We start from the raw sequence: 24,453 nt of genomic DNA, 5'->3' as shown, positions 1-24,453 counted from the left end.
CCAGGTAAAGCACACCCCCTTTTCATCCCTGAAGAAGAGTGGATCTCCCTGTCCGGTAATGAATGGGAGTCCTTTCTGTGCACCCTGGTACCTCAGGGGGTCCAGGACTACCACCCCATGGTGGTGGGAGGGGGTCCAGGTGGCAGAAGTGCAGGTTGATGATGTAATTCTTAGCCTCAGCTCTGAGAAGTCCATAATCAGTGAAGGTCTGTTCGAGGACCTGTCGCGAAGCTGTCAGGTGACCCTGGTGACGCAGTCACAGGTTCTGTGGTGGGCACCCCCATCTCATAGGTCCATTTGGAGCAAAGGAAGCTGTGTAGCTTCCATCTCCATCGGAAAAAGGAAGTTTGCTCACTACTTCCTATTGGAAGTACCTATTGGTTCGACTGGGCGCCCAGCTGGACACAGTAAACAGTGTGCTGTGGATACGGGTGGACCCAGATGCCCACTCTCTAAGCGGTGACCCCGAGAACATTCGGTCAGGTCAGACGATTCCTCAGGCCTGCCAGGTAGGAAACGAATCGGACCTGATCGTTCCTGCGTCAACAGCAGGGTTTCCAGTACGCCTTGTCCTAAAGAAGGGACAGAGAATGGACGCTGAGATGGTTTTCTTCCAACCATCAGCTCAGTTTATCAGACTGAACCTAGCAGTCTGTTGTACCCCCAGACTGGAACGGAATGGCCGAGCCACCTGCCTGTTGGTGCAGAACATAGCAAAACAAGATGTCAAAATCCCTGCTCGCACTGACATGGGACTGGTAATTGACAATGGTTTCTATGATTTCGAACTAGCCATCCCAGTACTGGGGCAGCTCCCTGGTCCCTTGGCCAGGGAGGGGGGAACCGAGCAGGTGTACTACACCTACCCCCGGCGGATGATTGCAATTATGCCAATAGAGGGATTCTGCAACCAGGAGGTGTGCAGGGTGGACCTTAGCGATAAGGATGAGATGGTTGTGTACACAGTACACGCAGGTGTTCCGATGGACCACTCAGCCGAGAGTACGACCCGGGATACCGCCATGCCGTCAAAAGCGGGGTTCCTAGAGCAGGTACAGGAACAGGTTGGCAAGGCAGATGCCCTGGAAACGGAAAGCCAGCGTCAGCAGCTGCGTCAGAATTTCCAGGATTTCCGGGAAGTGTTTGCACGGGACGCCTATGACTGCGGGGTGACGGATTTGAACACAGTGCGCATTCCAACGGCCCCTGGCGCCCGCCCAACCTATGTCAGGCAGTATCGCATTCCCCTCACGGCATACGAGTCCATAAAGCAGACGTTGGATGCTCTACTAGAGCGTCAGATCATAAGGGAGTGTAACTCCACTTATAACTCCCCACTGTGGCCGGTGCTGAAACCCAATGGTAAATGGCGTCTGACCATTGACTACCGGCAGCTGAATAAACAGGTTCCTTTGTCACGATGGCCAATGATCTACCTAGATCAGGAGTTATTCAAGGTGACAACAGCGAAATATTTCACCACAGTGGATGTGGCCAATGGGTTCTGGACCCTTAAGGTAGAACCAACAGACCAGTACAAACTGGCCTTTTCCTTTGGAAACAGGCAGTTCACCTGGAATCGATGCCCCTTTGGGTATTCCAACTCCCCAGCGGAGTTCAACATATTTCTGCACAAAGCCATGAGTGATGCAGCCGCCAGGGGCAACCTGGTCTATGTGGACGATATTCTGATGAGGAGTCAGACCTGGGAAGAACACATGGCCGAGATCAGGCATGTGTTGACCCAGCTCTCCTGTGCAGGGGCCAAACTGTCCCTGGCTAAGGGACAGTGGTGTAGGACCCAAGTGGAGTACGTGGGACTGTTGGTTGGAGCCCAAGGCATACAGCCACAGTCCAGCAGAGTCCAAGCTATCCAGAATATGAAGTCGCCCACTAACCTGTCTGAACTGCGCAGCTTTCTGGGAGTATGTAATTATTCCCAGCAGTTCATTGAGGATTACGCTGAAAAAGCAAAGGCCCCTCCACAAGCTGTTGCAGAAAGACGTGCCCTTTGAGTGGGGGCCTTCCCCAGAACAGGCTGTGATGGAGCTGAAGCGCAGACTCGGTAGTGCGCCGAGCTTGGCCTACCCTGACAAAAATAAGGTCTTCTACCTTGAAGCAGGGTTCTCAGAGCACTGCCTTGGGGCTGCTCTGAGTCAGGAATATAACCAAGAGCGAAGGGTGGTGGCATATGCCAGTCGAGCCCTGAGCCCAGTGGAGCAAAAGTTATTGGACTGCGAGAAGGCCCTGTTGTCTACGGTCTGGTCGGTAGAACACTTCCGTAGTTATGTTGGGGGACAAAAGATCATCATCGAAACCTGCCACCAACCTGTGACATTCCTGCATAGCCAGAGACTGAAAGCGGGCAGGGTGTCAAATAGCAGGATTGTGGCATGAATGATGGCCCTACAAGGCTATGAGATAGAGGTACGTTATGCACAGAGCAAGAAAATGTACCTGGGACAGGGCCTGGCTTTGGGCCAAGTGTGTCACGGCTGTGACACTGACATGGAAGCTCCAGAAACAATTCCCGCTGCTGAGCTACCGAACAATCATCGGTACTACGATGAGAACATGGGCCAGGGCTTACCCATGGCCTATGTTGACGGTTGCTCTTTTCGCCACGAACAGCAGGTGCTAGCAGGGGTAGGAGTAGTCTGGCAAGACAATACTCCCTGTGGGCCGACCCGCTATAAGCTAGGACCAAAGACTAGTCAGTATGCGGAAGTAGCTGGGGTGCTGATCACCCTCCAGCAGGCCCTGACACATGGCCTTAAACAGTTTGTCATCTGTAGTGACTCGAACTACGCCCGTCATAGCTTCGTGTCTCACGTTCCGTATTGGAAGGGTAACGGCATGAAAAATGCCCGGGGCAAGGAAGTAAAGAACAAAGAGTTGTTCCTGGCCAGTGACAAGCTCACGACCGAGGCTGGAATGATGGTTTACTGGAGGAAGGTGAAGGGACACTCCCAGGTGAAGGGACCCGACAAAGACGGGAATGATGAGGCCGACCGGTTGGCCAAATCTGGCGCCTTAGAGGGTGAACCCTGGCAGTTCCAGCAGGAATGGCTACCCCCAGAATTCGTGGCTGAGGTCAAGGCGGTCACCCGAAGCAGGGCTAGACAGGATGTCGGAGCTGACCCTCAATCTGTAGTGCTTGGGTCACAGGGTTTTAACACCGATCTTGCGGAAATGCAGAAACAGGACCCAGCAATTGGGCAAATGTATCAGCATATCGCTGACCCAGTGCGTCAACCTCTTTCGGAGCAGGTGCTGAGCCAGTCTCTGGAGCTGAAGGAGCTGGCAGAGGTGAAAGACAACCTAAAAATTATAAAGGGGTTGTTGGTTTGTGTACCAGTTACACAAGGTGTCCCAAAGTGGGTAGTTCCCCACTGTCATCGGGGGGTCATGATCCAACACGCTCATGACGAACCCTGTGGGGGTCACCGGGGAATCAAGGCTGCATACGACACTATCCAGCAGGTGGCATTCTGGCCTCACATGGGCCAAGACATCGCCGCGTATGTAAAGGGGTGTCTGACGTGTAGCCAGTTCCAACCATCACGGCCCTTGCACCGTGCACCACTCCAGAAAAAGGGCATGACATTCACCTGGTCCAATCTTCAAATGGATTGGGTGGGGCCGCTGGTGAGGTCATCCAGAGGGAACAAATATTTCCTCACTGTTACGTGTGCATTCACAAAATGGATTGAGTGCCTCCCAGCACCCAACGACACGGCAGAGACAACTGCAGTGCTGTTGGTGAACCATGTGTTCAGTCGATGGGGATTCCCCCTGACCGTGGTCTCGGATCGGGGAACCCATTTCACAGCTACAGTAATGGCAACCCTGTGGAATATGCTTGGGGTCAAGACCCAGTTGCATATCTCCTACCACCCTCAATCCTCGGGCCAGGCAGAAAGGGCAAACCGAACGGTGGTTAGTATGCTCAAAAAGTTTGTCTCCAACAGCAGTAGGGACTGAGACATTAAGCTGCCCCTGGTTCTGATGGCCATCCGAGCTACGCCCCATTGCTCTACGGGGGTCCCACCTTTTGAGATGATGACAAGTCGGAAGATGACTCTTCCCCTACACTGTCTTTATGGGGTGGAGGACCTGAGCACGACGGGGGCTGCTACGGCCCATCAGTATGTGTCAGACCTGCGAGCACATCTGCAGGCAACCTTTGCTTTTGCCCAGAACAATCTGGGAAGGAGTGCAGAGGGTAGGAAAGCATACTATGACTGAAAGGCAGTTAACCAGGAACTCCAAGTAGGAGACAAGGTCCTGTACTTCCAATTTGCCAAACCCACAGGGGTGGCCCGGAAGTACTTACCCAGTTGGACAGGACCCCACGAGATTGTCGATAAGGTATCACCGGTAGCTTATCGAATTCAGATTGAGAAGGGAAGCCAATCTCTGGTCTACAAGTGGGTGCATCGCAACCACCTCCGGTTGTATCGCCCACCTCAAATGGCGCCGGAGAACACAGAATAGGGTTAAACGTCCAAACCCGATCAAAGAGGGGGGTGCCCCTTTGTAGCTGCAGGCAGTTAGGTACTGTACTGTAGGTCCTGCTAGGAAAATATATTCAAAATTATAGTGGAACTGTACCATGTGCCTCATCTATGTTCCAGAATGGGAATCCTAAAACTGCCACGGCTGGTCCTGACAGTACTGTGGATCGCCTCGACACAGCCCCTTGAAGTTGTGGAACCTGGTCCTCCTACCGGCATAGTCCTGCAGGAAACCATAGTCCTCTCCATGGAAATCTTTATGGTACAATCTTTTTTTTTTCTTATAAAATATACTTTATTCCGAAAAAAAACACATCTCAAAAGGAAACATCTCACACGATAACACTCCACAAAATTAAAACATCGGTGGAACGGCGGTGATTGTCCGTTATCAATCCTTGCAAGGGTGGGCGTATTTGCGCTATTATGAGAGTCCCTCCAAACCCTACTGCTTGCTGTAAACCATTAATCCCTGTACAGGGTCCATAGGCCTTTCCAGCGCTCCTTTGCCGTGGGGAAACCCCATTTAGCAACATCGCGCTTCATCCTCCTCCTGAGGTCCGCCAGGATCCTCTCTTCCAGCTCCCTCGCTCCCCACTTGTTGTTGTGCCGGATGAGATTGTTCCTCGCGTCCCACAGGCCTTTCTTTGTGAGGGACAGCAGCAGCCACATCAGGAACTGCGTCCCCCTGTCCAGTCCGGTAGGTGCCAGCCCCAGCAGAATGTACAGGTAGCTGAGCACCGCATTCGTTTCCAGGAGTTGCATTATGTTGTCCATTCTGCCCCACGCCGCCTTGGCGAAGGGGCAGCTCCTTCACTTTATTAAGATACTGAAGAAAGATGTGGAGACGGGGGTTTGAATTTAATCCTTTCTGTAGGGGGTTTAGACTTTCAAGTCACAAGCTGGGGTTTATGGCAGGAAAGGGGGGTTAACTGATAAGGATTGCAGATGCAAGCTAGGAACCCCCCTGGGTGTAATGTTAAACTGACCATTTGTCCAGAACATCGTAAACTGGCCAAATACCATGAACCCCCCTCTTTACCATCAGACCGAGTGACGTCAGAAACGGAGAAGAAAACACTATATAACCCAAAAGTTTGTAACAGTACGGGGAACAATACTTCGGTTTTGTTGTTTCTTGCGGGAAACAAGACTTCGGCTTTATTGTTCCTTGCATGCAATAAACTCATCTGTTTTACTTCATCTCGGGATCAAGAACCTTATTTCTTCTGTTACAACAAATTTGGCGTAGTCGGCGGATGCTCCAGAAGGCGCAGAACTTCCCATTCGGCAGGAGAGATGGTCAGCGCGCACATAACTAAGAGGTAAGGACTCCTCTTTTATTTAAAAGTCCTGACTCTCTCTGACCGATTGGGAAATCTCTGCTCCCTGCGAGAATCGCCCGAGATGACGGAGTAAACGTGAGTTTCTGAATTCCTCTGGCCCGGGGAAGACACCGGTGTATGTAATGGGTTGTTTGCTGTAAGCCCAGAATTTGGTCTGGCAGGGGTTCCGCGGTATTGTGTACAGGCGTTCGAAGCTGGTATATGCCTTAATTGCGCGTGGAGTTTTTGAACGGGTTTTGGACCCTTACCGTGAAGTTCAGGACTGGTGTGGGCCTTAATTGCGCCCGGAGTTCTGAAGGTCAGAACTGGTTTGGGCCTTAATTGCGCCCGGAGTTCTGAGGCTCAGGATCGGTGTGGGCCTTAATTGCGCCCGGAGTTCTGTGGCTCGGGATCGGTGTGGGCCTTAATTGCGCCCGGGGTTCTGGAGTGGTGCATTAAATGCACGTATAATCCAGGATTGGTGTGGGCCTTAATTGCGCCCGGGGTCCTGAGATTAGCTACGCCTTGATTGTGCACAGATTGGCGTGGCGTGGTTTTTTTGTTTTAAAGGAAACAGGAGTAGAAGAGATATATATATATGTATGTATGTTTTTGGTGTTTTCCTTGTTTGTGAAATACATATACACACGCACGACACTAACATAAACACACCTCATAATAAAAGAGCAAAGCATTAAGTAGCAGGATTTAAAGGACGTTGAGACCCGAGAATCGCCCTGATTGAGCTCAGTGCGTAAGTCCACCCCGGGGCAAAAGCAGCGATGCTGGCGTTCTGGGGATGGTGAATTACTGATCAAGAAAGGGGGTTTTCGAGGTCTCGTTTCTTACCTGTGAACAGTGCGGTGTAAGCCCTCTCTAAAGTCTCGGAGAGGCATTTAGATCTGGAGGTAACAGACGCCCTTAGCTGAATGAGTGCAGTAATGCACAGGTTTTTCCAAGTGAAAACATCCCCCTACTGAATGAGCTGTTACCTCACACACGACAAAAGTAAATCTTAAAGAAACCAAACATGTGTGCTAATTGGGTGTTTGAGAAAGTGGTGGAAGTATCTGATTACATATCGGAAAAGTGTAAATTGACTGAAAGGGAAGAGAAATATAGGATGAAGCTGAGTCTGTCAGAAGGAGTTTGGGGCGAAGATGCCTGTAAAAAAGCGTATGAACATTGGAACAAAAACAAAGATTTAGCTGCAGCCCTGGTGATCGGCCGACACCTGAGGTGGCAGATTAGCATGAAGGAGAAATCAGAATGGGATAAAAAAGAGAAGGAGTTCACAGAAAAAATAAAAGCGTTAAATGAGAGGAAAGATAATTTATTCGCGGCAAAAGAGGTACTAGAAAAAAAGCTAAAAGAGGGAGTACAGGAGAATGAGAAACTAAAGAAGGAATTAACTCCTGGTCACGCTGCACTGGTTAATGTGCTACAGCCGGCGACTAAGTTATATCCTGCTCTCCCACAGGGGAACAAACAGGCAGGAAACGAAAATAATTGGGATCAATTCCCACAGTGGCCATATGGAGATGGGGGGTCGGATTGGGATAACACTTGGTATGAGTGTGATAAAGACGGATCAGAGTCTCCCCTGTTAGAGGGAGGGCGCCCGTAGGTCTGTACTCTCACTCGAAGTGGGAAAGGACTTGATGTAGCAGGGGCTGGCGCCGTTGATGACAGCGCCACTCTAGCTCCGTCTCGCACCCCGCCGAGGGGGTCCGTTCTCGCACCTACCTTCCCTGAATCCCCAATACGATCAAATCCAAAACCGGAAGATATTGACCGGTGGGCTAGAGAAGTACCGCACCCAAAATTAGGGATGCAGCGAACCTGGAGTGCGCTTCAGGAATTAAAAGATACTTATGGTATCTCCCCCCTGACTGCCGCTATGATCCTCAGAAGGACAGGGGAAAAGCGTGTCGGAGAACTTAAACAATTGTGTGAGGATAACGGCAGGGGAGGGCGATGGGAATGGGTTTGGCGATGGCTTAAACAAAATTATCCACCAAAGACAGATTGGAAAAAGATATCTGCGTGTCAGCAAAAAGAAAGCGAGGATGTGGCTGACTTCACTGACCTCTTCGTCACACTCTGGCTGGAATGCTCAGGACTAAGTGACGAAGATGATGTGAATAGCGACGCCTCTGCTGTGATTAAACAAATTTATTTGGGCGGTCTTAAGCCTGATATAGCCAAAGCCCTTCAGTTAAAAGAGCCCGAAATAGGGCAAGATACGACTAAACAATTTGAGGAAATAGTTAAAATGGCACGGCAAATCGAGAGAAATATGTATGCTAAGGTGCGGGCAATACAAACAGGGTGGACACCCCCCATACTGAAGGGTGGAGCTGGCCCTGACACCCGACTAAATCCAAAAGGCGAAATTACAACTCGGTGCCATTATTGTAAAAATTTCGGACATTGGCAAAAGAATTGCAAAAAGCGATTAGCCAGTGAGGGCAGGATTGGAAGATACCGAGATCCCCCTTTCAATCCCTCGAATCGAGAGGGGCAAAAAAACCTGTTGTCACAATTACAGGATTTGAGCGAAGCAGACAAACGCGCTATCAGGGAGCTTTTAAACTAGGACTCCCCCTAGTGGCCTCCCTACGCCTATCTCAGGAACTGAGTGAAAAAGAGCTCAAATTACAATGCACGATTAATGGGATTCAAATGTCACTTTTATGGGACACTGGGGCTCAATTATCGTGTTTATCTGAACAGTCAGCCAAACGGTGTGGTGTCATGTTCACAGGGAGGGAGCTGGAGGCCACTGGTGTAGGGGGTAATCGAATAACACTCAGAGAAACTCAAAAACTCAAGATTAGACTAGGAGATGGGGAGGTAACATTTAATGCTGTCATGTGGGTAGGATCTACCCCAGATCTGTTGGGATGGGATGCTCTGAAATACCTACAAGGGGTTACATTAACCATACATGAGGAGAGGGTGGAGGTAAACATCTGGTCCCTCCAAAAAGACGAACTAAAAGGGCATTCAATTTGGACTATGGATAAGGACGAATGCGGGCTTCTGGATATGGAACCCGCCACATTTACTGGGAAATCCCCGCCATACACAAAGCCATATAAAATCAACAAAGAGGCGGAGGAAGGGGTTCGACCAGTAATACAAAAACTATTGACTCAAGGCATTGTACGAAAAACACATAGTACAAGCAACAGTCCAATATGGCCCGTAAAGAAAGCCAGCGGAGCATGGCGATTCACAGTTGATTACTCAAAAGCTAATCAACACATCAACCGTCTCACCCCCTTGGTAGCAGACCCCTCTGCTATTTTTCAACTACTGACCCCTGAGCACCAGGTGTTTTCAGTAATTGACATGGCTAATGGGTTCTGGTCTTTTCCTCTACACCCAGAGTTACAAGATTGGTTCGCTTTTGTTGTAGATGGAGAACAATATACTTGGACCAGGTTACCACAGGGGTTTCATAACAGCCCCACCGTGTATCACATGGCACTTCGGAGGCATCTCCGGGAGCTGCCTCAAGTGTCCTCCGTCGTTATCCAATATGTGGATGATATTTTAATCGCGTCTCCTGACGAGGAAACCCACAAGAAGGACCTCCAAATTATTCTCAACCAACTGGTTAAAAAAGGACACAAGGCTAGTTATAGCAAAGCACAGTTATGCCTAGACACCGTAATTTACTTGGGACAAAAGATTAGTCAGGGAAAAAGGGAATTGACAGAAGATCGGGCCTAGGCAATCCGAACACACCCTAGTCCCAATACGGTGAGAGAGCTCCGATCATTTCTGGGTCTGTGCAATTTCAATAGAAATTGGGTTGATGCTTTTTCTGAAAGGGCCAAACCACTTACAGACCTATTAAAGGGGGGAGGGAGGTCCCTTGATCCTATTGCTTGGAGTCCTGAAGCTGAACATGCTTTTAATGATTTAAAACAAGCTCTGTTACAGGCTCCTGCATTGGGGTTTCCTCAGACAGATCAACCATTCTACCTCTACGTAAGTGAAAAGAATGGATTTTGGACAGCTGTACTAACACAGGAACATGGGGGTAGGTACCGCCCGGTAGGGTATTACTCTGGATCCTTGGACGAGGTAGCCAGGGGCTGGGGTCCATGTCTACGAGCCGTTCAGGCCGTCTGTCTAGCAGTACAGGCAGTCAATAACATAGTACTAGATCAACAACTGATTGTTCGATGCCCACATGCGGTACACACCCTCATGTCCCTGAATCGGGTCAGTCAGGTTAATGCGATACGATGGAGCAAGTGGCAGGTCTTGTTAGAGGCTCCAAATATTACCATTGAACGTGAAGGAGCTCTAAATCCAGCCACATTGTTACCTGACCCATCAGAAGCCTACATGTTAGAACACAGCTGTGATGTTTGGGCAATGGGAGAAGATGAGGGCATCAAAATAGCCGAGCAACCACTAAGGAATGAAGACCTCATCCTCTTCACTGATGGAACTTCATTCATAAATTCTAGTGGGGAGAGGAAAGCGGGTTGGGCTGTGACTACAGAACATGATATCCAATGTGGGGGAAGATTTGAGGTACCCACGTCAGCACAGTGAGCTGAACTGAAAGCTTTGGTGGAAGCCTGTAAATTAGCAAAAGGCAAGACCACCATAATATACACAGACTCATGATATGCATTTGGAGTATACCATGACTTTGGAAGGTTATGGAGTAATAGGGATTTTTTAACCTCTGCTGGCACTCCGGTAAAGAATGCAGATCTGGTGTCTGAGCTGCTTGTGGCTCTCCAACTCCCAAAGCAGGTAGCTGTAGTCAAATGTAAGGGCCACAGCAGAGAGGACACTCCCGAGGCCAGGGGCAATAAGCTGGCAGACTGGACAGCACGTCAAGCTGCCCTGGGGCAATGGGAGGAGTGGGCTATAGAAAAACCTCTTCAGATTATTTCAGTTTGCACAGTGAACATACAGGCACTCCGGACGGAACAGCTCAGCGAGCTCCAGGCCCAGGCCCTAAGGATTGAGAAATGGACCTGGATGGAACGCAATGTGGGGCTGCAGAAGGATGGGACCTGGAGGTGGCAGCGTACAGGCAGACCCGCCTGTCCCAAGCAACTAATGCCCTACCTGGCACAGCAAATACACTCCAGAGGGCACCCAGGTGTTAGCCGAATGACTCGACGCTTTGCTCAGAGCTGGGTGGGCACAGGCTTCACACCCTTCGCAGCTGATGTGGTACAACGCTGTGGCGAGTGCCAAAAAGCCTCTGGAGCACCGCCGGTTCGGGCTCCTAATCTTCGACGTCCTGCACCCGAGGGGCCCTTTAGACACTGGCAAATAGACTATTGTTCACTGCCACCCTGTAAAGGGAAAACAGGTCTCCTAGTGATGGTGGACCAGTTTTCTAGATGGGTGGAGGCTGTCCCTGTCAAACGAGAGACTGCGCAGACAACTGCCAAATATCTCGTGACAGAAGTAATTCCCCGATGGGGACTCCCGTGTCGCATAGACTCAGACCAGGGCACACATTTTACTGGAAAAGTGTGTCAGGTGGTGGCAGACCTACTAGGGATCAAATGGGACCTGCATTGCCCTCATCACCCGCAGTCCTCCGGCATGGTGGAACGGGTGAACCGGACTTTGAAAGCTAAATTGACAAAGTACCACCTGGGAGGGATCCCCTGGGTGGATGCATTGCCCGCCGTACTGTGCAGCATCCGGGCTGGGACAAATCGAATAGTGGGGCTGAGCCCGTTTGAGGTGATCACGGGGCGTCCCATGAGACTGAGTGACTCTCCAGGACATGACAGAGTAGGCTTGAGTATACTAACTGATTCTCTGTTACAGTATTGCAAGTTGCTGACAGAGGCCACCCAAGGAGCCCGCGAGCAGGTCCTGGAGGCGTGGGGACCACCACCTGAAGGAGGGCACGACCTCATCCCAGGAGAGTGGGTGTGGATCAGGAAATTTCCTTCACAGGTTCTCCAGCCCAGGTGGGACGGACCCTACCAGATCCTGTTGACAACTGAGTCTGCGGTTCGAGTGGAAGGAAAAGATCGCTGGATCCACGCGTCACACTGCCGACGAGCCTCATCCCCATTTACAGACTCAGAATGAAATCATTTCTGTCAATAACGATAATTGTTGCTGTAGGACTATGTTCCGCAGGGATTAATGATCATCTCTCCCACAAAGGAGAACATGGAATTAATTCCTTTTTAGGCCTCTCCTATCTGACAGCTAAGAAAACCAACCAAAGTGCCTGCTGGGTGTGTGCCGCATTACCCAAATATGTACAGGAAGGACTTCCTATGGGGGCCATTCCTTGGCGTCTCGAGGAAGTCATAGGCATGATCATTTGGAGGGATAATTTAGGAGATTTTAATATGACAAACTATGGGGGTTGCCATAACACGACTTTAACCTACACAACATTACAATATCTACAGGAGCGAGGCTTAGAGCCCACGAGTTTCACAGGCTCTTACGCTCCTAAATATAACAGAAGCCATACACCACCATACCTGACTCTAAATAAGGAACGTGAGGGAAACATATGTTTTCAGCACACTAATGGTCTGCACTTGGTTGGATGGAGTCGTTGCAACCTTACCATCGCTGCAAATATATCCACCTCTACCTTCCAAATTCCAGGATGGGATCGGCACACCCCACAATTTGGTATAAGCTTCTTATTTTCAGAGGCATGGGGAGCGCCAAACGGAACATATTTCAGTTGTGGAAAACGAGCCTACCCATGGTTGCCAGCCCAGTGGTCTGGCTCATGTTATTTAGGATATGTGGTTCCTCATATCCGTGTTCAAACCCACAGCCCCTTCGGACCTAACCACAGACCACAAAGAAAATTGGCTGATTGGGAATATTATTTAGGTATAATATTTCCACAAGCCGGCATGAACTTTCTGAGTCGAGAGTTAATTCAAATGGCCTCGACTTTAGAAGAATTAGCAAATTCTACCTCATCTAGTCTGAAGGCTGTTAATGATGAGATGGTAGCCCTCAGAACAGTGGCCATGCAGAACCGACTAGCTTTAGATTATGTACTGGCGGCCCAAGGAGGAACTTGTGCAGTAATTGGCACTGAATGCTGCACATATATCCCTGATAATTCTGAGCACATCTCAGATCTGGCCCAACACATTTACAATGAGGGACAGAAATATCAGGACTATTATACTGAAAATTGGGGAATTGGGTCTTGGGTAAAGTCTGTGTTTGGGGCCTGGGGTGGAACCTTTTTACAGTGTTTATTTGTAGGAATAGTATTGTTTATATGTATAATTGTAATCATCACGTGCACAAAAACATGTATCACATCTTGCTATAACTGTGGAACGTACAATGTCATGGCAATACATACCTGTTCGCCAAGAAAGGAAAGATCTGCCCTGACATTGTATGTATAAAAATAGGCTACACTGACGTATGCCATATTTTATAAGGGGGGAATGAAGAAAGATTCATTCTGTAGGGGGTTTAGATTTTCAAGTCACAAGCTGGGGTTTATGGCAGGAAAGGGGGGTTAACTGATAAGGATTGCAGATGCAAGCTAGGAACCCCCCTGGGTGTAATGTTAAACTGACCATTTGTCCAGAACATCGTAAACTGGCCAAATACCATGAACCCCCCTCTTTACCATCAGACCGAGTGACGTCAGAAACGGAGAAGAAAACACTATATAACCCAAAAGTTTGTAACAGTACGGGGAACAATACTTCGGTTTTGTTGTTTCTTGCGGGAAACAAGACTTCGGCTTTATTGTTCCTTGCATGCAATAAACTCATCTGTTTTACTTCATCTCGGGATCAAGAACCTTATTTCTTCTGTTACAACAATACTTAGAAGACAAAGATACTGTATCAATTTATGTTGCATTAGCCTGATTATGATTAAAAAAACACATATAATTAAACACGCGTTTACGATTTAAATCAAAACACGATTTAAATCAATATAAATGTTTATATTGTAACGCATACTGTCCAGCCTCCATTTCTCTATAAAAATTTACTCTATTACACACACACACACAATAGAAGCAGGAAGCAGAAGCAGTGACCGTTGTCAGAAGGGAAGAAGGTGACTATTCATTGTTATCAAAAATGACTTAGAATCGATCATGTTGTGATATTTTGAAATATAAAAGTCAATTGATTGTCCATAATATTGCTATTCTATTTTTTCGAAGAAATGTTTGTTAAAAGAAGAGTCCAGCACCAGCTGGATTTGAACACACAACCTGTGAGTTGGCAATCGCGCACGTAGACCAGTAGGCTACAAGGGAAGTCGCATGAAGATGGAGGCGAAACAGCCCTACACAGCCCTGTCGCAGTACACGAATATAATCATATCGTTATTAAATTCTTTAGATACGCGATTCCATATTATATTAGCAGAAAAGCTTAAAACTACCACTTTTTCACACGCTATTTCACATGCTAGTTAAATACTTCGATGCTTAAAATAGTTAGGGAGAAATGGAATACCGGTGTGTATTTTTCCTTTAAAGTACCGATTCCTGGAATCTGACTGGCTGACACCCTTCTGAAGTGGTTCCATAAAATCTGGTATACGGAAAAGAAAGCGTTGATAAAAAAGCCTGGATTCTCATGTATCTCATACAAGTATCTTTTAAAATAGTCTTTGCTGTGCTCTTGAGGATCCTTGTGATATTTTGAGCTCTAGTTGAATGATAAGTGTCGCATTTTAAATCATTTTCGTAGTTTAAAATTATGAAACGCCCTGTTAAAAGCAAGGGAGTTTTTATGCCCGTTGAACTAAAACAAAATGCCTGACAAAGTATGGCTTGGACAGATTCCAAGTGCTTGTACAAATGTGCTAAAGAAATTATACTTTGAGTATACAGCTTGTCCAAAGTCATTCATTATTAATACTATTAGTAATATCTTCGGTAAAGGCTTTGATGCATAAATATTTCTGATAAAGGTAGGTTGTGTACTTCTGTCCAACTGAGCAATCTTGCTTTCATAAAATATACCAACATTTTAATGACTAATGATTAACATGCTGTAATACACAGTTCAAAATTAAAAGCTCAAATGCTGTACATGAGAGGTTAAGCTCCCCCTGGCGGTTTTACAAGGTGACGCCGGATAGTTTCCAGCATGACGTCAAATGACGCGATTAACCGCGTGATACCGCGTGATACCACGACATACCGACCGGGGTATGCCGCGAAATACCCCACCCATTTTGAATGGCTGCATCTGTATACAGTACAGTTTGCATACAGTACTGTGTTTATGTTCCTAAACTGATCTCTTTTATGAGCAGGTGAAAGGCATGGTGAATAGGAGATTTTCAAAAATTACTGTGCTTTGCATGATTGGAAACAAATGCGTGATTGCGAAATGCTGTGGTGTTACTTTTACAAAGATGGTCGATGAAAAAAAGAATGTGGACCAGGGCAATACTTTGAGTTTACAGCTTGTCCAAGGTCATTCATTATTAATACTATTAGTAATATCTTCGGTAAAGACTTTGATGGCGACAGCTCAAACATGAGAGGATGAGCTTTATTAGCTCCACCTTGTGGAAATTCCGGATACTATTATTTTAATTGCGGTACTATAGGAGAATTTACGGTAAGTCGTGGTAGACTGAGTAAAGCGCACCGCAAAATATTGCGGTATCGCCCGCTTGTTTTGAATGGCTGCATCTGTAAACCACAGCTTAAAGAAGAGCACCATCTCAGTGCCATACTAATGTAAATGAAGTAATACTAAGACATGTTCTTATGGATTTGTCTTACCTTGAGATATGTAATTGGATTTCAGGATTAACTTCCACATTCAATGTACTGGTGATTCTTTGCCTGGTCAGTACCTGGGTGGGAGACCTCCAGCGAACAATTAAGCTTGCTGCTGGAAGTGGTGTTAAGAGACTCTTAGGATCTTCCAGAGGTGTCTGTCCAATAGCACTAGTTGCCTTAGAGCTGGCTCAAACATTGCTCAAGAGTCTACCTTTCACAGATGCGCAAAGATGAATGATGGGGGTGCACGCTTCAAGGAGCCTTCCAACTGTAGGGACCGATTAGAGACAATACGTAGCATGTGTTCGTTTCCATATACGCCCCGTGTCTCAACGGTAGGACAGAGTCAAATACTGCCTCGACACGTAACAGCGTTATATTAAACCGCAGGACTTGAGGGCTGTTTTGTTTGAATGTTCAAGGCATTGGTAAGAGCGTAGGTCAAGGGCCATTGGTGCATCTCCTGTAACTGGACTAAAAATGCTATTCAAAGTGCAGTGACTGAAATCGTCGTCCACATGTCTCCGTTGTTGATTGCTTTCTGTCTAAGAACGTTCTGTTTTCATGTCCGAACGGGGAGACTTTATCATTCCAACTTGAAGCCACCCTTAAGTCCTCTGAGGTGTGTGTGTGTGTGCTTGCACGTATGGCGTAAAAGGTTTCTTAAACGGAGAGCGAACTTGAAAAAAGTTGCCTCCGCCACCGCCGCCGCCTCGCACTCCCTGTTCGATTGTAGCAAGAAGGCAGCGGCCGCGGCGCTCGCTGTAGTCGTGGCCGAGTGGTTAAGGTGACGGACTTGAAATCCGTTGGGGTCTCCCCGCGCAGGTTTAAATCCTACCGACTACGGTGTCCTTTGCATTTGGTTGCGTGTGTGCGTGTAAAAGGACCAGTGCCGTTTCGTTTTCGCTGGGACCTTTAACACTCTAAATCGCCTGGACCCGCAGCCTGTGAAATCGATTCTTCAGCATCCACGAAGGACGCTTTGCAGCTGGACACAGATAACGATGCTTTTCTGTAACGAGCTTTCCAGCTGAATTTTCTCGGCAGCTCCGTACTGAACCTGTTCTCCATTGCAACATAGCGGAGGCTCGTCACGTCTATAGCAAGGCTGTGTAGGACCGCATACGCCACAGTGACTTGTACACAGACCACATGAAAGGCAAGCAAAATACCCTTTTAAAATTCCAAAGACTCACAAGGTCAGAGGAACAGCGATGACCTGAACAGATCTGTTACAGAAGTCTAGGTTGACCTTTTTAGAGCTGTAATTGCATTTTTGTTTAATAGAAGATCAAATCTACTCGCATGTACCAGCACCTTACAGTTTATTGATGTTAATTCTGTTTAAGTAATAAGATTGCTAACGATGTTGGACTTTAGTCGGTGTTTTTTAGAACAAATTGCTTACACTTCTGTAAGGAATACGCAGTACGTGCCTTTGTCAGTCATTGCTCACCATACCTGTAACTTTCTTATCTAACTCACTTCCTCAAATGGTGAAGGTCCACAAACATAAATGAAAAAAAAACCCTTGTTGTAGATGAGGTGCACAAAAAAGCAGCCCCTGATAGTGTATAACACATTTATACTATTGCAGAGACACATGTAACATATATATATATACTGTATATATATATGAAACAGAAATAGAAACAGAAACAGGAATCGCTTACTCACCTGGAGAATCTCTGTAGGAATATCTAGCATTTATCAATGGAAATAAAAGCTGCTTTAATACAGTGCATGTTCAAACTGAAACCCTCAGCTGCTGTTCTTGTTTGTTTTGGGACAAATTGCAACTGAGCATCGCATGAGCCGTTACGTACCCTTATCTGTTAGGGAATTTCAAGGGAGGAGTTAGGTCAGAATGGGTAGGCTGCAAAACAACAAGTAAAGATTTATTCCAAGATGAAACGTTGTGGCGGTTTTCTTATCTTTTCAGCATGGACTCAACTTTTACGTGTTCCTTATATGCTATATATGTATATATTAGCACCAATGTCGTTCTTAAAAACTAACATGAAATTGTCAGGGACATTCAGCTATATACAAAGACGAGACAGACAAAGTAATAATTCTATATTAACGTGGCCTACATATTGACGCAATGATCGAACTAACTGACATGTTCTGATTCAGATCCCCTGCAGTTCATGCCAATTAGAACAATAGCAATGCTGAGTCCTCCCAACCCTACTGAGCACAAATTCAGCTGATTTCAATTGAGCTCGGAGCTGGAGATGATCTCCATACAGTTCTGTGTTAACTAGCCCACACTTGCGTGCTAATTTACGGGTTGTGGCAAATGCTTTTCTAAAGTTCATATACACGACGGCAACCTGTTACCGAGGAACCTGAGAGGTTTAAAAGCCTCACGAGCCAGGCAGGACTCGACCCTACAATCTTCTGATCCGAAATCAGACGCATTATCCATTACGCCACTGGCCCATAGAACATGCGCTTGCACTCCACCACAGAGAGCTCTACACTGCTACCAGTAGTACACTTCCCCATCTAAATTTTCACAGCAAGAAACTTGTGTTTCCTACTATTTTTATCAGGTTTAAAATATCATCTCCTTAAAACAGAAAAAGTGTTGATGTGTCGTGCTGAAATTCCGATTGATTTTGAATTCAAAGAAAAAAGGTTTTCTTCCAAAACACCGTGAAATTGTCACATCTTGCAGACAATAGGTGTATTCCATGTTGAAAAGAGAAGAAAGAAACCATGGAACCTTTTACAGGTGTGAGGCTTCTTCAGGTGTGAGAAGACCTCATGGCCGAAACGTTGTGGTTCCTTTCTTCTCTTTTCAGCATGCAATAAACCTATTACTTGTTCCTTTGCAGCCGAGGCATGCTGACATAGCTACCCAGCTGAACATCTTGCAGACTCTACTTCTCTCCTGTAGAAGTAAAGCAGGGCTTGCTGGGTGAGCTTTTGCTCCGGTATGTTAGGTCACGTGTCATGTTAAATCACTTCTTCTGAACACAACATTTGCTGGTGCTAGCTTTCCCCATGAAAAGAGACATTTCCCTTACAGTACATGACATATCGTTTTTTTTCTATCAATAAGTATAGAAATAAAACAAAAGAAAAAATGTTGTCGCCAAAGAATGCACAGCTCTGTCGCCTTGGGGAGGTGTCAAGGGCATTGAGCTCCTTGGACATGAGAAGTGCCAGATAAATGCCATTTCTCATCATTTCTCTTGGCGTCAGTTCTGCTATTAAATGGGAAAGAGGCAACGGGCTCAGAGAGCAGGTTAAGTGCACACCGAACGCAGATGTGTCCAAGTGTCTGTAAAAGTGCGGTGCTCCCTAGTGGCTTAAAGTGCCTGCCTAGTAAGCAGGCGATCCTGGGTCTGAATACCAGCTGTGCCTCTCTCCGTGTCTTGTTGTGCCAAATGTATCATTTCAGACAAACATGTACAGCTTTGTTCAGTTTAATGCAAGAATTCATTTCCTTTCTGGAATAACTTGTTTTTGAAGAAATCCATACATTTTGTGAAAGATGAAATCAATTTCTTGGTTGTCAGTGAAAAAATATTGCTGGCTACAAGAAGCGCAAACGACTGTTTTCTTTGACCATAAACCTGCAAATGTAGGGAGCACAAAAGGCTGTCAGTCTCTGTGGAGCAATCGGTTAGTGCATTTGGCTGTTAACTGAAAGGTTGGTGGTTCGAGCTCCTCTGGTATGCGTGTCTCAGTTTTTCCAATGTAAACATCATCACCATCGCTAAAGAAGATGGCGCAGAAGGCTCCACAGCCGAAACGTTGTGCTAATTTTTTTCTCTTTTCAGCATGGAGTAAACCTTTGCTTTATCCTTTGCAGCCTAAGCATGCTGACGCAGCTACCTTTCTCTTAACGCGCCTCAATCATTATTCACCAAAACGATCAGCAGAATAAGTCGCCTTTGTGGTGATGTCACTCCTCTGCTTCACAAATGTCCTTAGTGACGGGCCATTTCTTTCTGCCATTTTTCCGGAGCGGTTATTGATTGCTCCATCATTTCCCTCTTACTTTCCATCACTAGATTGAAAAAAAAAAACAGAAACAGGCTGACAGGACGACAAATCAAATTGCAAAAACTCATCAAAGCACTCGATAGAGTATTTGAATCCACAAGTAGCTACGAGCAACTTTGTCTTGGCTTGCATGAATGTCGGAAAATGTCAAAAAGAAAAAGATGGTGGCTTTTTCATATTCGTTCTTTTATTTTTAGCTCGTTGGCTCTTCTGTCCATTGTCCTCCTGCCTGGCTCTTGACCTGTGACTGTCTGAACGCACACAGTAGACTTTCATGCGGGGGATTTGTCCTGAGCCTCTGTGAAAGACCCACCCACCCCCATAAATAACTGCTCTAGAAACACATGATTGCAAAACTAAACCACAGCTTAAAGAGGAGCTTGTCATGACCGCCAGGCAGTTAAGACCAACTCTTAAGCGATCTAATCAGCACCAGCAGTGGGTGATTATTAACAAACGCTGCCGCACGAGTTAACCCACCTGCACACACTCCACCGTGCGGTACGCAGTGCTATTTTTACCAGCTTCCCGCTGGTATTGAGACTACTCCTTGAGAGCTCTACCTGGCGGTTTTTCCATTACCTCGTTTATTCTGGATATTGGACTCCCCTTCTGCCTTTTCGACTTTGGACCTCGCCTCTCACCTCGGACTGTTTGCCACCAGTGTTCTCCCTGGATTACGACTTACCTTACGCCTCTTGACCACGAAACAAAGCAAAGCAGAGCAAAACAAAATGAACAAACGAAAACCCTCACGTCCCGCACTTGCATATAACGCCGTTACGTGCCCAAGCGGTATTGTACGTCATCCTAGCACTGCACCCCGGGGCGTACGGTATATGGGAACGAGCACACACCACGAATCGTCTCGAATCACTCCCTACAGCTGTAAGGCACCTTGAAGCGTGCACCCCCAACATTCTTCTTTGCGCATCTGTGAAAGGTAAACTCTTGAGCAAACTCTGAACCAGCTCTAAGGAAACTAATCCGATTAGACGTTACTTTGACTCATCCTTTAAGGGACCCTTGTTAATTGGAGAAATCAATGATTTTGAATGAATTCTGTATGCGTTAAAAGACAGCTATACACAGAAAACATGCAGGACACTTCTCATGATGTTTCCCGAGCCGAAACACAGTGCGGTTTTCCAAGCCATCTGACAAAGCCCGCCCACTGAAAACTGCAGCAGATCGTGTAAAGACGTTCAACTTCGTAACTACTGCACGCACAGGAAGCAGAATAAATTCCTCTTTTCAAACTGTCAAAGGTTTGCTTTGCGAACACTGCAGGACATCGCACAATCTCTTTTGAACGGGGACAAACGATTTCTTATGGGGCACAGTAAGTACAGACGTTTAAAAAGCTCCACTCATGCCGATGATGCAGCATGAAGAAGCGCAACCTAACGTTTGCATTCCTAGCAAATTCCTTTTATTTTTTGATAAATAAAGACAGGTGTTCGCCCTCTTGTGGCCTTGCGGCGTCAGAGCAAGAGGCTCCTTCTCGCTGCCCTTCCGCTGTGTTGCAGGGCCCCGAGAGGGAACCCGGAGCGCGCAATTTGTGGGGGGGCGGGGGACCGCGTTCGCGCTCTGCCCCCGGTCTCTTGCGCGAGTACTAAATCTCACGGACAGGGGGGCCTCGTCATTGATTGTTACAGGTGAGACGGGGATTAGGAGGAGACCCCGACTGATGGGTAAAGGGGAGCACTAACACCAGAGGGACGCCCTGGGGTTTCCTAATGGCCAAGGAGGGTCGGGACCTCGGTTTGACGCCTCCCCCGAAGGACGGCGCCTGTTTGTGCAGCAGAGTGTCGCCATCAGGAGGCTGGGGCGTAAGAGAGCCACACAGCCCGCAGGGTAAGCGCTCCCTACTGGTCCCAGTCACACCTCTTGCAGGAGCAGCAGCAACCGGAGCTTTTCCGGGGGGGAATCTCCCATCCGGGTGCCGGCCAGGCTCACACCTGCTGGGCTGCCCCGGGGGTGAGCCCAGTCGAGAGTCGCAGGGCCAGATCTAATCACCGGGGAGAAACGATACAAGTGAAGGATTGCTCGGCTCTCAGCACTTGAAAAGACCGACAAATGTCTCGTTCCCGCCGGAGCTGAATGTACCTGCATGTGTGGTGTCGTCTTCTTCCCCCGCCCCGCTGTGTTTGCTGTATTGTCTCTGAAGCCGGCCCCCCCGAGACGAGACGGGCTGTTCCTGTGCCCCAATTAACACTTTACAGGTGCCATTCCCCGGCATTGTGGCCGTTCTCGGTGCTCACACGCGATAAGATAAGGCGGAGGAGAGCGGGGCATGCCCAGCACCAGACATTCAAGGAGGGGGCAGTGCGAGGTGAGGTGAGGTGAGGTGAGTTGCGACACGCCGGAGCCCCGACGCAGCTAATGCGGTGCACTTGTTGGACTGGCATCGAAAGGACGTGTGCGCACGGAGCGAGCCTTCCCTGCGGCAGAGCGCGGGAACTTTCTCCCCCCCTCCCGCTGCAGGAGTTGTGTGCACTGCAGCGGTGCCGAGAGAAAAGCACAGAAGGCAGCAGGCTCTGGAGAGCAGGTAAGAGACGGAGCCTTGTGGGCAGGCGAGCAGGCCCGTTTTTTGGAAATTGCTGAAAAGGTTTGTTCGGTGTGTGGCAGGCGCACATCGCGAGCTTGCGTGGCGATCTGCCGGTCTGGAGTTATGCAAATGAGGCCGAATTGCATCCCGGGACATGCTGCGAATGCGCAACGGCGACTGCAGATGTGTAGGAAACGGCGCGCTCGTTTTCTCGTTTTGCCCACACTTTTGAGTGTTAGTGTGGCGTGTGAGTGTGTGAAAGAGTGGGCCCAGCAGGAGGCGGTGGCGTGCGGGGCGAGGAGGTGGCCTAGGCTGCGCGATTTGTGCTGTGGGTGCGGGCCGCTTGCAGGGGCCTGTTTAACTCATACTTACCTGGCAGGGGAGATACCTTGATCAAGAAGGAGGTTCACCCAGGGCGAGGCTCGGCCATTGCACTCCGGCTGTGCTGACCCCTGCGAATTCCCCAAATGTGGGAATCTCGACTGCATAATTTCTGGTAGTGGGGGACTGCGTTCGCGCTCTCCCCTGATGTGCTTGGTCCAAAATCAGATACGGGAGGGTTAGGACACCACGAGCTGCGTGGCTGCGGAAGGATCCCGGTTCGACAGGAGTGGACGCCGCTGCTGGTTCTCGCTGGCTTTTAGTTAGGGGTCCGGAGAAGCATCTCAAGCTAGTTCCACTACTCCTTCCGGACGTTCATTCCCTTTTCAAAGTCAGTCGTTTTGCTGTAGTCTGCGTTCTTTAGGCTGATTATCGAGGTTAGCCTTTATTTGGTCATGGGGGGCCTCGGTACTGTATGCTGAGTCTAAAGACAGTTTCACCCGTTTTCTGATTGCTCGGTTCTGTACCAGTGCAGACATGTCAAACAGTGAATGGCTGTACCTCTATTGTATCCGTGCTCAATGAATGAAATCGGTAACAAATGAATATATGTCTAGTTATACGAAAAACGAGTGGTTTATCGACTCATCTTCATTTGCAGATTTAGAGGCAGCTTCGATATTCGTTTTACAAACGGGTTTTTTTTTTTGAATATGGGTCACACACATGCCACAGCAACAAAACATCTCTAGAGATGAGGCTATAGATCACCTTTCCATCCTGCAGGTTTTCCTCCCAAAGCCTACGGCACCAACGGCGACCCCTGCTGGCCGGGAGAGCAAAAGCTTACAGCACCTGGTATTCCCAGGCAGTCTCCCATCCAAGTACTAACCAGGCCCCACACTGCTTAGCTTCCGAGATCAGACGAGATCGGGCGTGTTCAGGGTGGTGTGGCCGTAAGCGAAAGCCCTGGCGCCTGACTCGCTACTTGAAGCTGTGTGTGGCGGGGGTTCCGTGCCCCCCGAGCGGGACTGAAGGATCGTTCGTGTGCAACTCTTTGGAAAGGAGCTGCTTTCCAAATCGCATTGCGTGCCTGGATGTTGGCGAATGCGCTCCCTTGTGTTGGCTCGTCCCGCACTGGAGGAGGACAAACAATCTGCACGGAGGAGCACCAGGCAAGTCTTCACCAGACAAAAAACCTCCAGTGCACAGCACTCTGGAAACATTTCGGGGCTTTCGCGTGTTTATTTCAGCACGTAAAGCGCACCGGTCCAACACGTCGGCCGGGCGCGCGGCGCCTCCGCCCTCTTGTGGCCTTGCGGCGTCAGAGCAAGAGGCTCCTTCTCGCTGCCCTTCCGCTGTGTTGCAGGGCCCCGAGAGGGAACCCGGAGCGCGCACTTTGTGGGGGGCGGGGGACCGCGTTCGCGCTCTGCCCCCGGTCTCTTGCGCGAGTACTAAATCTCACGGACAGGGGGGCCTCGTCATTGATTGTTACAGGTGAGACGGGGATTAGGAGGAGACCCCGACTGATGGGTAAAGGGGAGCACTAACACCAGAGGGACACCCCCGGCGTCTCTTTTTGAGAGATGCCCTGGGGTTTCCTAATGGCCAAGGAGGGTCGGGACCTCGGTTTGACGCCTCCCCCGAAGGACGGCGCCTGTTTGTGCAGCAGAGTGTCGCCATCAGGAGGCTGGGGCGTAAGAGAGCCACACAGCCTGCAGGGTGAGCGCTCCCTACTGGTCCCAGTCACACCTCTTGCAGGAGCAGCAGCAACCGGAGCTTTTCCGGGGTGGAATCTCCCATCCGGGTGCCGGCCAGGCTCACACCTGCTGGGCTGCCCCGGGGGTGAGCCCAGTCGAGAGTCGCAGGGCCAGATCTAGTCACCGGGGAGAAACGATACAAGTGAAGGATTGCTCGGCTCTCGGCACTTGAAAAGACCGACAA

General features: G+C 48.5%; 3 non-coding genes across 3 annotated transcripts; 2 read left to right on the top strand and 1 right to left on the bottom strand.

Moving 5' to 3' along the window:
- The first annotated feature begins 16,378 nt into the window (after positions 1–16,378).
- Positions 16,379–16,460, top strand: trnas-uga (transfer RNA serine (anticodon UGA)). The gene has a single exon. It is a non-coding gene; the product is annotated as a tRNA-Ser (tRNA).
- Positions 16,461–22,552: 6,092 nt separating this feature from the next.
- Positions 22,553–22,716, top strand: LOC148632916 (U1 spliceosomal RNA). The gene has a single exon (XR_015934136.1). It is a non-coding gene; the product is annotated as a U1 spliceosomal RNA (small nuclear RNA).
- Positions 22,717–23,352: 636 nt separating this feature from the next.
- LOC148632915 (5S ribosomal RNA) lies at positions 23,353–23,471 on the bottom strand. Its single transcript, XR_015934131.1, has one exon. It is a non-coding gene; the product is annotated as a 5S ribosomal RNA (ribosomal RNA).
- Between the last annotated feature and the right edge of the window lie 982 nt (positions 23,472–24,453).

The sequence above is a fragment of the Lepisosteus platostomus genome, unplaced genomic scaffold (genome assembly GCF_059453375.1).
Source record: "Lepisosteus platostomus isolate fLepPlt1 unplaced genomic scaffold, fLepPlt1.hap1 Scaffold_54_H1, whole genome shotgun sequence".
Taxonomy (NCBI): Eukaryota; Metazoa; Chordata; class Actinopteri; order Semionotiformes; family Lepisosteidae; genus Lepisosteus; species Lepisosteus platostomus.
Note: the sequence above shows the minus strand (reverse complement) of the source record. Positions and strands in the feature narration are given on the sequence as shown.